A 12192-nucleotide genomic window follows, 5' to 3' on the forward strand; every position below is an offset into this window, starting at 1 on the left:
TAATATGTGGAGACTTTAATTACCCTAACATAGATTGGTCATTACCATCAGCACCAGCTCATTGTGAACAGCTATTTCTTGATACTGTTCAAGATATATATCTCTTTCAACATGTACTGGAACCAACACGTCATCGTAGCTCCTCTTCCAGTTTACTTGATCTTGTTTTCACAAATGAAGAAGGAATGATATCTGATATACAACATCTCCCTGGTCTCGGTTTGAGTGATCATGTTTGTCTCAAATTTGCTTTAACATGTTATGGTAAGTACATCCATGATAACAAGCCAAGGTACAACCTTCATCAAGCTGATTTTGACAGGATGCGGACTTTGCTGGAGGCTATTGACTGGGATGATACATTAAGTTCTTTAGACATTCATCAAGCATGGGATGTATTTGCCTCTCATTATGAGTCAATTCTTAAGGAATGTATACCCTGCCATGCACTTAAAATGAAGAAAAACATTTATATGACACGTGAAGCATTTCGTATGAAGAAGAAAAAATGTAAGCTTTGGAAACAGTATAAGCTATCTGGCACAAAGACAGACTATTCACTATATAGCAAAGCCAGAAATGAGCTGCGTAGTTTGACAAGGTCTCTTCGCAAGTCATATGAAGAGAAAATCGTCTCCAATATTAAAACTAACTGGAAAGTATTTTGGAAATATGTAAACTCCAGATTAAAATCAAAGTCTAGTATCAATTGTCTACAACATGCTGATGGCTCCATGACACACTCCAACACTGAGATGGCTAATGTTTTCAACAATCATTTTGCCAGTGTATATACTAGAGAGGATATATCCTCAGTACCTTCATTTCATCTTGATCACACAGTACCAACACTTAATGATGTCGATATAACACCATCCATTGTACTTGACAGGTTAGAGAAAATCAATGTAAACAAATAATCAGGACCTGACGGTTGGCCTCTACTCTCATTAAAGGAAACTGCTTTACAACTTAGTGTTCCATTGTGTATACTGTTTAAAAAGTCACTTAGTAGTAGCTGTCTCCCTAGTAGTTGGAAACATGCCCATGTCACACCAATTCACAAGAAGGGAAATCGTTCTGCTGCTGATAACTACCGTCCAATAAGTTTAACGTCACCTATAGTCCGAATATTGGAGTCAATCATTAAAGATCATATCACACACCACATGCTCACTAACAGTTTATTTTCTCCAAACCAACATGGTTTCATTGCTGGCAGGTCGTGCACAACACAGCTTCTTACAGCAATGGACTACTGGATTCAATCACTTAATGATGGCTATCCTGTTGACATTATATATTTAGATTTCCGAAAGGCGTTTGATTCTGTCCCTCATAATCGACTACTGATGAAATTGAAGGCATATGGCATGGGCGGGTCTCTACTAAGATGGGTACAGAATTTTCTTTCTGGTAGAAGGCAACGAGTTGTGCTTAATGGTGATCACTCTGGTTGGTCCACAGTCTCTAGTGGGGTTCCCCAAGGTTCAGTCCTTGGCCCCCTGTTCTTTCTGTTATATGTTAATGATATTCCGTTATCTGTGGACAGCCCAATCTTACTATTTGCTGATGATGCCAAGATCTTTCGATCAATTAGATGTGAAGCCGATTACTTACAACTTCAACGGGATATTGATATATTGTTTGAATGGTCGAGAACCTGGTTGCTTAATTTTAATATTAGCAAGTGTTATGTTTTGCATTTAGGTCTCACCCACTCCTATGGAAATTATTGTATTGACGGTAATGTTATAACATCTACTGAGTCAGTCAAAGATTTGGGAATCATCGTTGACTCTTCTATTAAGTTTCATAACCATACTGCTATAGTAACTGCAAGAGCTAATCGTATACTAGCTGTGATTAATAAATCGTTTGAGTACTTGAGCACCAACGTGTTACTCCAACTGTACAAATCTTTTGTTCGTCCCATATTAGAATATGGAAATATTATATGGGGTCCACAGTTCATACTTGATCAGCAGTCAGTTGAAAAAATTCAAAGGAGCTACCAAGTTAGTGAGCGAAATTAAAGACTTGCAATATGCTGACAGATTAAACCACCTAAACTTACCATCTCAGATATCGACGTCGTAGAGGGGACTTAATTTACACATACAGACTATTTCATAACATGCTGGACATGGATAGCTCATCTTTATTTACCCTTCGATCATCTTCTATAACAAGAGGTCATGATTTAAAGATCTACAAACCACACACTACCTGCTTGCCACGCCGTCACTTTTATTCAGTAAGAATTATAAATGATTGAAATGGACTCCCATATGACTCAGTTAATGTTCATTCAACCAATTTGTTTAAGACACACCTCGATAGATTTTATTATGATTACCAGTATGATATTGTATAGTTATTTTTGTAGTAGTTTGATTGTTTAGATCAGGTTTTTACAGGCTTTTCCTCCTTACCTGTACCCCCAATAATAATAACTACAACTGATATCACATGATCTCCAAGTGTTGTGGGAGTGAAGGATACTGTGTAGTTTCCACCACTAACATCCTTGACTGGTCCTAAAAATATGACCTCTCCAGTTTTTGTGACCACGGACACTTTTACGTCACTGCTCCTGTCATCAACAGTGTCACCATAGACATCTCTAAGTGTTGCCATTAGTAATGACCCTGTTCATAACTGTCATTGCTGTAGGGAAGGTCACTTCATGGCACTTGCTGGGGTCCAGTGAGAATCTTCCCAACTTGTTCACCTCCTCACAAAGATGTTCCACTTCTACATACTCAACCTCTCTTTGCTCCTTCATTACTGGTTCTAGTCTTGATCTCCTCTTCATTAACATCAAATGATCTTGTCGTTGCTCCAGTATCTACTTACTCCTCAGGGGCGGATTTAGAGAGGGGGCTGTAACCCCCCCCCCCCCCCCCCCCCTCTCCTTTCCTTTTTAAGTTAGTATTTGGCCAATTAAACTCTAAATCCTCTATGTGTATCAAAAGCAGACTTATTCCAGGAACTACACATCGCTATCAACACAAATGATGTATGTAACTATACCTGTTGTTCAACTCTATTCTAGGAGAGTATAGCTTCTTTTTCCTCAGGAGTTCTTCAAGAAAAGGTTTCGATTGTGGGTTAATTACACCTCCATAGTTTAAAAAGTTTTAATTGTGGGTGTTGTTTTATCCAGTGTTTTCCACTATGGCTACAAGAGGTGATTCTTAATCAAATTGTGGTTTGATTCAAAGTGTTAGTTAAATTTGCTTTAACTGGTTACAGTCAGTATATATCAACCAATTCAACCATTTAGCAAACCTGTAGTCTTGGTAATTGGCAGTCTGATAAGGCAGCTAGCTATAGCATATATATTCACCCACTTTTGTCTACAAATGTTAAATCTGTATCAGTTACCTTCTGATATGTCCCCATGCTGTGGATTATGGTGCTGGAATTTGTAGCTGGCTAGATCAGTCTTCATAACCTGGCAGATCTAGCTAGAAATAAGTTGACTATCACAACAAATTAATTCAGAAAGCTCATCATCATAAATGCAAATATAGCTGCATGCACCTTGCTAAGGATTACTATAGTAGACTAATAGCTACTGTACCCTTCTGCTTTTACACTTCATTTGGACAGGTGCTTAAGGCTAACGGTGCATGTCACTAAGCTATATAGGAGCATGCAAATTAATTGTGATCTTTAAATGTGTCATTATGCTCAACATGTACACTACTGCTACTTAGCAATGCCTGTTTCCATATCACCCTGATTAGAACATGGCTAAGAGGAGCTGTTCCATTAGGTAATAATGGTATATAGCTATAGCTAAATGCTTGGTAGTTACAAATGAATATTATTCATTATACTCAATGCATATAATGTGACCGGATTTGCAAAAAGGGTCTTCCACATACATTCAATATACCAATTTTGACGAATTCAAATTACAATAAGTTATTGGTTTGAAATTTGGGCTGTAGTGAGAACCAATTGATTGAGAAAATTTGAGGTTGGTATGTGCTTTGACAACTAGGTTGTGATATTCCATATTTATAGAATTGTATGTGTGTGGAAGACCCCTTTTCGCAAATCCGGTCACATATTGAAATCATGCAGTCTTGATACAATGGAAAAGTAAATAATATATATATACAGTATAAGTACACTGTATATACACATATATTTTCCACTGAAAACGCTCTCAGATTCACCTTTAGAGAGTCTAATTTTCAAAAATTTCCTAGGGGGGTATGCCCTTGTTTGTACCCCCCTAGGTTGGCATGATAATGTAACCTTTATTTCATATAGCTATGGATACTATAGATGAATCTTATCACTTGGCTAGTCTCTGCATTAAAATACCCCTTATATATAGATATATATATATATATATATATATATATATATATAAGTGCTATCCCACTAGGGACCTGTGAGAAGGCTTGGTATCATCTAATGTCTGGCTAGTCACCTATGTCCCTGTCTGGATTAGCCCCCCCCCCCCCCCCTTCAAAAAATCCTAGATCCACCCCTGCTTCTAACCAGTTCAGGGGTAGTCACTTTGTTCTCTCTTGCTTTCTTCATCAGTTCCAGACAAATCTTTAGTTGTGTTCACAAAAGCACTAAATTTCCAGCTGCAACTACATGGTAGAACCAACAGCACAGTAATCACTGATAATATGAACCATTCACAACTGAACAAAATGAATTAATTTTTATACGTGCATACCTCAGTTGAGATCTAGACTCATATTTGTATGCACCAGTTATGTTATACTGTTCAAAAATTATGCCTTTTATGCTAGTAAATATTATTTGCTCAATGTATTATTTTATAATTGCCTTAATCCTCCACATTTTATTGCACTTCAAGAATGCATAATTATTACATATCAATTATTCCCTACAGATAACTTGTTTGCAGCTGACCTCTCTACTGGGTGACTCGATCTCTATACAGGGTAACTTGTTTACACAGTAGCTGAACTCTCTACAGGGTGACTTGTTTGTAGCTGAACTCTCTACATGTTGGTTTCTTTGTAGCTGAATTCTCTTCTGGGTGATTTGTTTACAGCTAAACTCTCTACATGGTGGTTTCTTTGTAGCTGAACCCTCTACAAGGTGACTTCTTCTAGCTGAACTCTCTACAGGGTGATAGTTTCATAGCTGAACTCTCTACAGGGTGATTTGTTTGCAGCTGAACTCTCTACATGGTGGTTTCTTTGTAGCTGAACTCTCTACAAGGTGACTTCTTCTAGCTGAACTCTCTACAGGGTGATAGTTTCATAGCTGAACTCTCTACAGGGTGATAGTTTCATAGCTGAACTCTCTACAGGGTGATAGTTTCATAGCTGAACTCTCTACAGGGTGATTTGTTTGCAGCTGAACTCTTTACATGATGGTTTATTTGTAGCTGAGCTCTCTACATGTTGGTTTCTTTGTAGCTGAGCTCTCTACATGTTGGTTTCTTTGTAGCTGAATTTGCTTCAGGGAGATTTGTCTGCAGCTGAACTCTCTACATGGTGGTTTCTTTGTAGCTGAACTCTCTACAAGGTGACCTCTTCTAGCTGATCTCTTTACAGGGTGATTTGTTTGTAGTTGAACTCTCTACAGGTGATTTGTTTGCAGCTGAACTCTTTACATGATGGTTTATTTGTAGCTGAACTCTCTACAAGGTGACCTCTTCTAGCTGATCTCTCTACAGGTGATTTGTTTGCAGCTGAACTCTCAACATGGTGGTTTCTTTGTAGCTGAACTCTCTACAAGGTAACTTCTTCTAGCTGAGCTCTCTACAGGGTGACTTGTTTGTAGCTGATCTCTCTACAGGATGATTTGTTTCTAGCTGATCTTTCTACAGGGTGATCTATTTGTAGCTGAACTTTCTACTGGGTGATTTTGTTTGCAGCTGATCTCTCTGCATGAAGATAGTTTCTTTGTAGTTGAACTCTCTACAAGGTAACTTCTTCTAGCTGAACTCTCTACAGGGTGATCTTTTCATAGCTGAACTCTCTACAGGATGATTTGTTTGCTGCTGAACTCTCTACATGATGGTTTCTTTGTAGCCAAACTCTCTACAGGGTGATTTGTTTGTAGCTGAACTCTCTACAGAGTGGTTTCTTTGTATCTGAAAGGTGATCTCTCTACAAAGGGACTTCTTCTAGCTGATCTCTCTACTGGGTGACTTGTGTCTAGCTGAACTCTCTACAGGGTGATTTGTTTGTAGCTGAACTCTCTACAGGATGGTTTCTTTGTAACTGAACTCTCTACAGAGTGATTTATTTCTAGCTGAATTCTCTACAGGGTGATCCGTTCACAGCTGAACCCTCTACAAGGTGGCTTCTTCTAGCTGATCTCTCTACAGTGTGATTTGTTTGTAGCTGAGCTCTCTACAAGGTGACGTTTTCTAGCTGAGTTCACTCTTGTTTCTAGCTGATCTCTCTAAAGAGTAACTTGTTATAATTAGTAAAGCTGAACTCTTTACAGGGTGGATTTTGGTTGTTAAACTCTCTGCGTTTAGACTTGTTTGTAGCAGAATTATCTACAGAGTGAATTGTTAGTAGCTGAACTTTCTACAGGATGCATGACTTGTTGATAGCTGAACTCTCTTCAGTGTGGTCATGACTTGTAATAATTATACAGCAATATAATTATTTGTAGCTGAACTTTCTACGGGGTGACTTGCTTGTAGCTGAACAGTCTACAATATTAACTGGTTGCTGCTGTACTCCCTACAGCATAACTTGCATTGTAATAGAAATCTGTAATGGAGTAAGTCATGAACTAGCTGAATGCTCTATTAGGGTGACTGTTCTATTAGAGTATCTCGATCTCGCATTTGCTACACACGGAGTTGGCGTTGGAATTATAACTCAGTGGTTTGTAATCCAATTGTTTTGTACTACTGCAAGTACTTTCTACGATGACTATTCCAGCTACATACCCATTTTCAGCTCACTGCTCTATGTGGTTTGCCTGGTGGGCGTGAAAATTATTGGTATTTTTATTCACGAATCTCGATCGCACAATTGTTACACACCTTCGGTTTCGTATCATATCTCCATGATCTTTATTTCGATTGCTTTCAAACCACCAAAAGGCACTCCTACAATGGTTGATCTATCCACAAAACGATTTTCAACTCATTCCATGAAGCGGTTTACCCTGTAGGCGTGACAACAAATCGATCTTGTTTTACGCGAATAATTTTTTTTAATATTGTAAATCTTCACTACCAATAATGTAACAAAAACAACAAATTAAAAGTAACAAAGAAAGAAGAAAAAAAGCAATAAGAGTTACTGCTTAATTGATGGGAGTCTTGACTCTACTTGAATGAGGTCAATTGGTGCTGATCCTAAAGAGTGGCCAAAGGACCCCTTTGAGGATCTAGAACCCCTCAGACATCTAATGCTGACCTCAGAAGTGAAAAAGACAAGCAGCACCAGATCCACCCCATTACAGCAGTATAATTTGAGTCCCATTTATCTGATAGCAAGGAAGCAAGGCATTTGTAAAACATGGTTGCTTTATTAGCCATTCCTCCAGTGGCTGAAAAAATTCAAGTAAAGGAGTAAAAGAACTCTGTTCAACTTCACGTATGCGAGTTTCGTAAGAACGCTTCTTACACAATTCATGTTTTCTGTAAATGGCACTGGCACTGGTGGTATGATTACTAGGTGCGTGTGGGTTAATTAAAGACTTTAACATCAATGTAAGTCTTCTCACAACGGCCACCCCAAAAACCATTGGCTGAAATATCTAGTCGAGCACCATCTTCGATGTTTGATGAGGCTAAGGTGAACTGCTCACCTGTAATAGGTTGTAAATGTGGTTCAATATCCACCTCATGGCAGACCTCAGTAAGTTAGCTCGCTGTCAAGTCACGGATCTCGTTGTGGCGGATTGAAGGGAAGCCACCCTTGGGACATGTAAAGGAATGTTCAACAGTGAACTTAGTTCCACAGGTGCAATGTTGAGGAAGCCTGCCAGGTTCACATACATATCTGAGAGCAACAGCGTCGTGAAAGGCAGTTTTATGGAGAGAAAAATTGTGCTCCTGCAAAGGTAGAACAGTTAGCTAACCAATTTGAAGCTCCCTTTTCAGAAGCTAGCTCAATTGATCTCTTCAGACTAGTTGTAGCCCCTTCTAGTAAAGATGCTTTCTTAGAAGATGTCATGGAAAATTTCAGGCGATAAATTTCATTTTTTATTAAAAGTTGTTCACGAATATCACTTGAGAAAGCACTGGTTTGAGATAACAGAAGGGATTGCAGAGGCTTGGTAACTTTATTAGAGGTGATAAACTCAAAAGCACACATTCTGATAGAGTTGATAATACCCATAACGCCAATCCTAGTGGGACGAGCCAAAAAATCTCTATCTAAATCACTGGGTGGTAGATGGCCAGTTACTGTAGGAATGAAGCTGTGTCTAATACAATCCTCAAGTGGGTGAAAAAGATCATCAACATTAGCTAGGTATAGTACGAGCAATGAATAACCATTTACTAACTAGTCCATGCATAAAGGCAGAGTAAGCCGCATGGGGCTGGGTGATGGAAAAAGATGACAACAACTTTAATTCTCTGATCCAAGTGGTGATTTTATTAGAAACATACTGTGCAACAAAAGCAGTAGATCCAATAGCAGCCCCGAAATGAGGCCGTCCATCTGTGGTTACATTGACACAAATATTAACAAAAAGCAATATTGAGCAAGTTTCAGGTACTGTTCTTTGACAACAAGCCAAGTCTTAGATGCATTAGGAAAATAGCCAAAATGTGGTCCAAGTAATGAAAGCTGGTCCCACCACAGACGCAGATGTGAAACTTTACCACAAGCACTTGCATCATCTGCATACCATGCCTAAGTGACATTGTTAGGTAATCTACGAATAAGAGGTATTGTAGACAAGGCATAAAAAGGTATAGCTGGCAAGGGGATCCCCTTGTCTTGAGTAGTCCCTTCGTTGGAATAAATAACATCACCATCAACATAATTATAATGGTGCTGGAAAATGATATGTGTTGATTAGAATGGCCGAAAAAGCAGGGCATGTATACTGTATGTTTTGCAATGCTACTGCCCTGTTAAGTGAATTAAAAGCATTACTGGCATCAACGCGAATAATTGGTCATAAATCCTTCACCGTTCATCGGAGTTGCACCAAATTTTATACCAGGATTTGCCTTTGGACTGCCTTTCTGTGTGCCATTTGCATTGCTAGGATTAGGCACCAAATTCACCTGAATTGTCGTAATTAAAATTTTTGCCATTAACCTACCATCACAGCCATTTCTTGGCCACCACCTTGGATTTCACATCTTTTTTCACCCTGGCCTTTTTGGGGGGCCACACTCTTTTTCTACAGCTTATAGCTGTTTTGGTTTAGATATCACTTCTTTTTGTATTGCAAGCACCAAAGCCAGCCATAAACTGGCTTTGGTGCTTACTTTTTAACTTGCTTTTTTTCTTTACTGCAGGAACTGTGGAAGAAAGAAAGTAATTGTGTGTATAGCTTTTGTCTGATTAAATATCTGTATATTTGACACTGAGTGATTATCACATACTGTAGTTAATAAGGTGACTTCTTACATAACTGAACTGTAGCTGAAACTCTCATTGTTTGTAGCTGAACTCTTTTCACGGTGATTTGTTTCTAGCTGAGCTCTCTACAAGGTGATTTGTTTGCAGCTGAACTCTCTACAAGGTGACCCTTCTAGCTGATCTCTCTACATGATGACTTGTTTCTAGCTGAATTCTCTACAGGGTGATCTGTCTGTAGCTGAACTTTCTACAGGGTGATTTGTTTGCAGCTGAACTCTCTACATGATGGTTTCTTTGTAGTTGAACTCTCTGCAAGAGCTAATCTCGCTACAGGGTGACTTCTTTCTAGCTCAGGCCTGTACGCAGGAATTTCAAAAGGGGGGTTCTAAATTGAAGTGGTAGGCAATCCCAGATGCTGAGAAAGGTTTAATATTGAATGTCCTGGAAATAGCCTCAAATTGCTTTAAATAATGCAGTAATGCATGCACTGGTTAAATACACTTCATTGTGGTGACACAAAGACCTCTCAACATGGACCCATTGCACACTAATGCATGCAAACAAGAGATTACAATATGGTTGTAGTGCATGCACACTCCATCATTTCTAAGACTGCTCAGGGTTATTTCAGCTATAAACTCACCTTACATTTTACCATTGTCCAAACATGGATGATAACCATAATAAGGTTAATATTAAAACAACTGACAAACTCACACACTTGATACTTTATATAGAATTCATATCATCGAATGCAACAAGTCAGGCTTACTTGTTGTTATAGTTAACAGTCTATCAGTTGCAGTGTCCATCTAGTCTGGTGTTAATTCCGAGCTCTTATTAGAAAGTATTTCAACAAATTACGATTGGAATTAATTGAAATAATGATAGTAACTCACAGTGCAGTATGGTGATGAACAGCTCGATGAATGGCGTTATTAAGATACTGTATGTAGAACAACAGAAGCCTTAGCGATAGGGAGAAAACCACTGTCTGTATTCATGCATCATTAAAGTGGTTTAGTATTAGTATTAGTATTAGTATTATTAATTACCGGTAAAGGCACTGCCTGTATACCGGGTCAACACAAAATTTGTACAATCACAAGATGGCTATCCAAAAATAAATCTAGAATTAGCTAAGTGAGAATCTAACAATGATTTAAAACAATTAATTGAATTAGCATTTACAACATAGTCTAGTAAGCCATTCCAGTCATTGAGAATCCTATTTAAAAAATAATCAGATCTACATTTTAATCTTGAAAATGATTTAAATAACTTAAATTGATGTCCCCTTGTGATGGTATTAGTGTAAGTGAAGAAGTTGTAAAAGTCTGAACTAAAATAATTATTTAGAATTTTGTATAACAAAATAAGATCTCTTCTTAGTCGTCGATGAGCTAAGGATGGCAATTGTAGTAAGGATAATCTTTCAGAGTAGGATTTATCAGCCAGTGTTGGTAACACAGATAACCTCGAAGCGCTATGGTTAATATCCTGGAAGCCACATGCGGTTCACCTGGTAGAAGCCATGTGTAATGAATGCTAGAACACAGATTCAGTGGCGTAGCTACACTGGGGCCCACTGGGGCCTGTGCCCCACCGTCAGCTTTCCAGGCCCCACCGTCAGCCGATGCGATGTCGATTGTCTTTTGCACAAAAACATTTTAGATATAAGTCAACTATGTGATGGAATACTTTACCTGAGGAAATGGTGATGGCAAGAGATTTTTCTGATGAACTGTTTTTATGTTTATTGTCAGTTACATTTTGTAATTATTTTCTGTATGTTTTGTGTTGTATTCTTGTGGTTGTATCATGTGTCATGTACTATATACCATAATGTATGTGTGTTTGTAGTGTTTTTTTGTTGTGTGCACTCAACCAGGGAAGAACGGCTGGGGCCGACCGGTTTTGAGTTATAAAATAAATCAAATCAAATCAATGTTGCAAGTCACGTGATTCGACGCGCGATGATTTTTCACAACGCTACCATGCAGATTTTTATATGAAAATCATCGCTGCAGATACAATTTCTTGTTATTTCGCTATTACTAACATCAGCAGACAAAGAAAATTAAAATTCCATTAAATTCTGAGATCGGATTTTAGGCTATTTTTGTTAGCAATTACGATGCGTACAGCCTCATTTTACTGATACTCTGAGATCGGATTTTAGGCTATTTTTGTTAGCAATTACAATAAATTCAATACTTTAAACTGTAAATAATTACTAAATACTATAGCTAACTATAGGGCAAATATGGTGACTACAAGCTGTGGCTTTGACTGCTCTATTAGAGTATCTCGATCGTTTTAATGCAGTGGGAGATGAAAAATGAAGTGTTGCTGATGGTTTAATAGCTATAAATGGTGTTAGTTAAGTGCAACTGCATGCATGCTACTGGTATATAGTTGTTTGCTATGACAAATTGTCAATACAACAATGTTTATTTAATGGGAATGCCACTAAGCTAAATTTAAAAGGGGGTTTCTGTCGAAACCCCAGAAACCCATCTGGATCCGCCACTGGACTCACTGCATAACTCAGTCTCACATTGTTTGCAGAATGTGTCTTTTTGGGTGATCAGGAAAATATTCAGAAAAGAGGGTTGAGGTGGCGGGATACTTCAAAACAGCACACTCTTCGCTGCAGCGGTTG

The sequence above is a fragment of the Dysidea avara genome, chromosome 1 (genome assembly GCF_963678975.1).
Source record: "Dysidea avara chromosome 1, odDysAvar1.4, whole genome shotgun sequence".
Lineage (NCBI taxonomy): Eukaryota > Metazoa > Porifera > Demospongiae > Dictyoceratida > Dysideidae > Dysidea > Dysidea avara.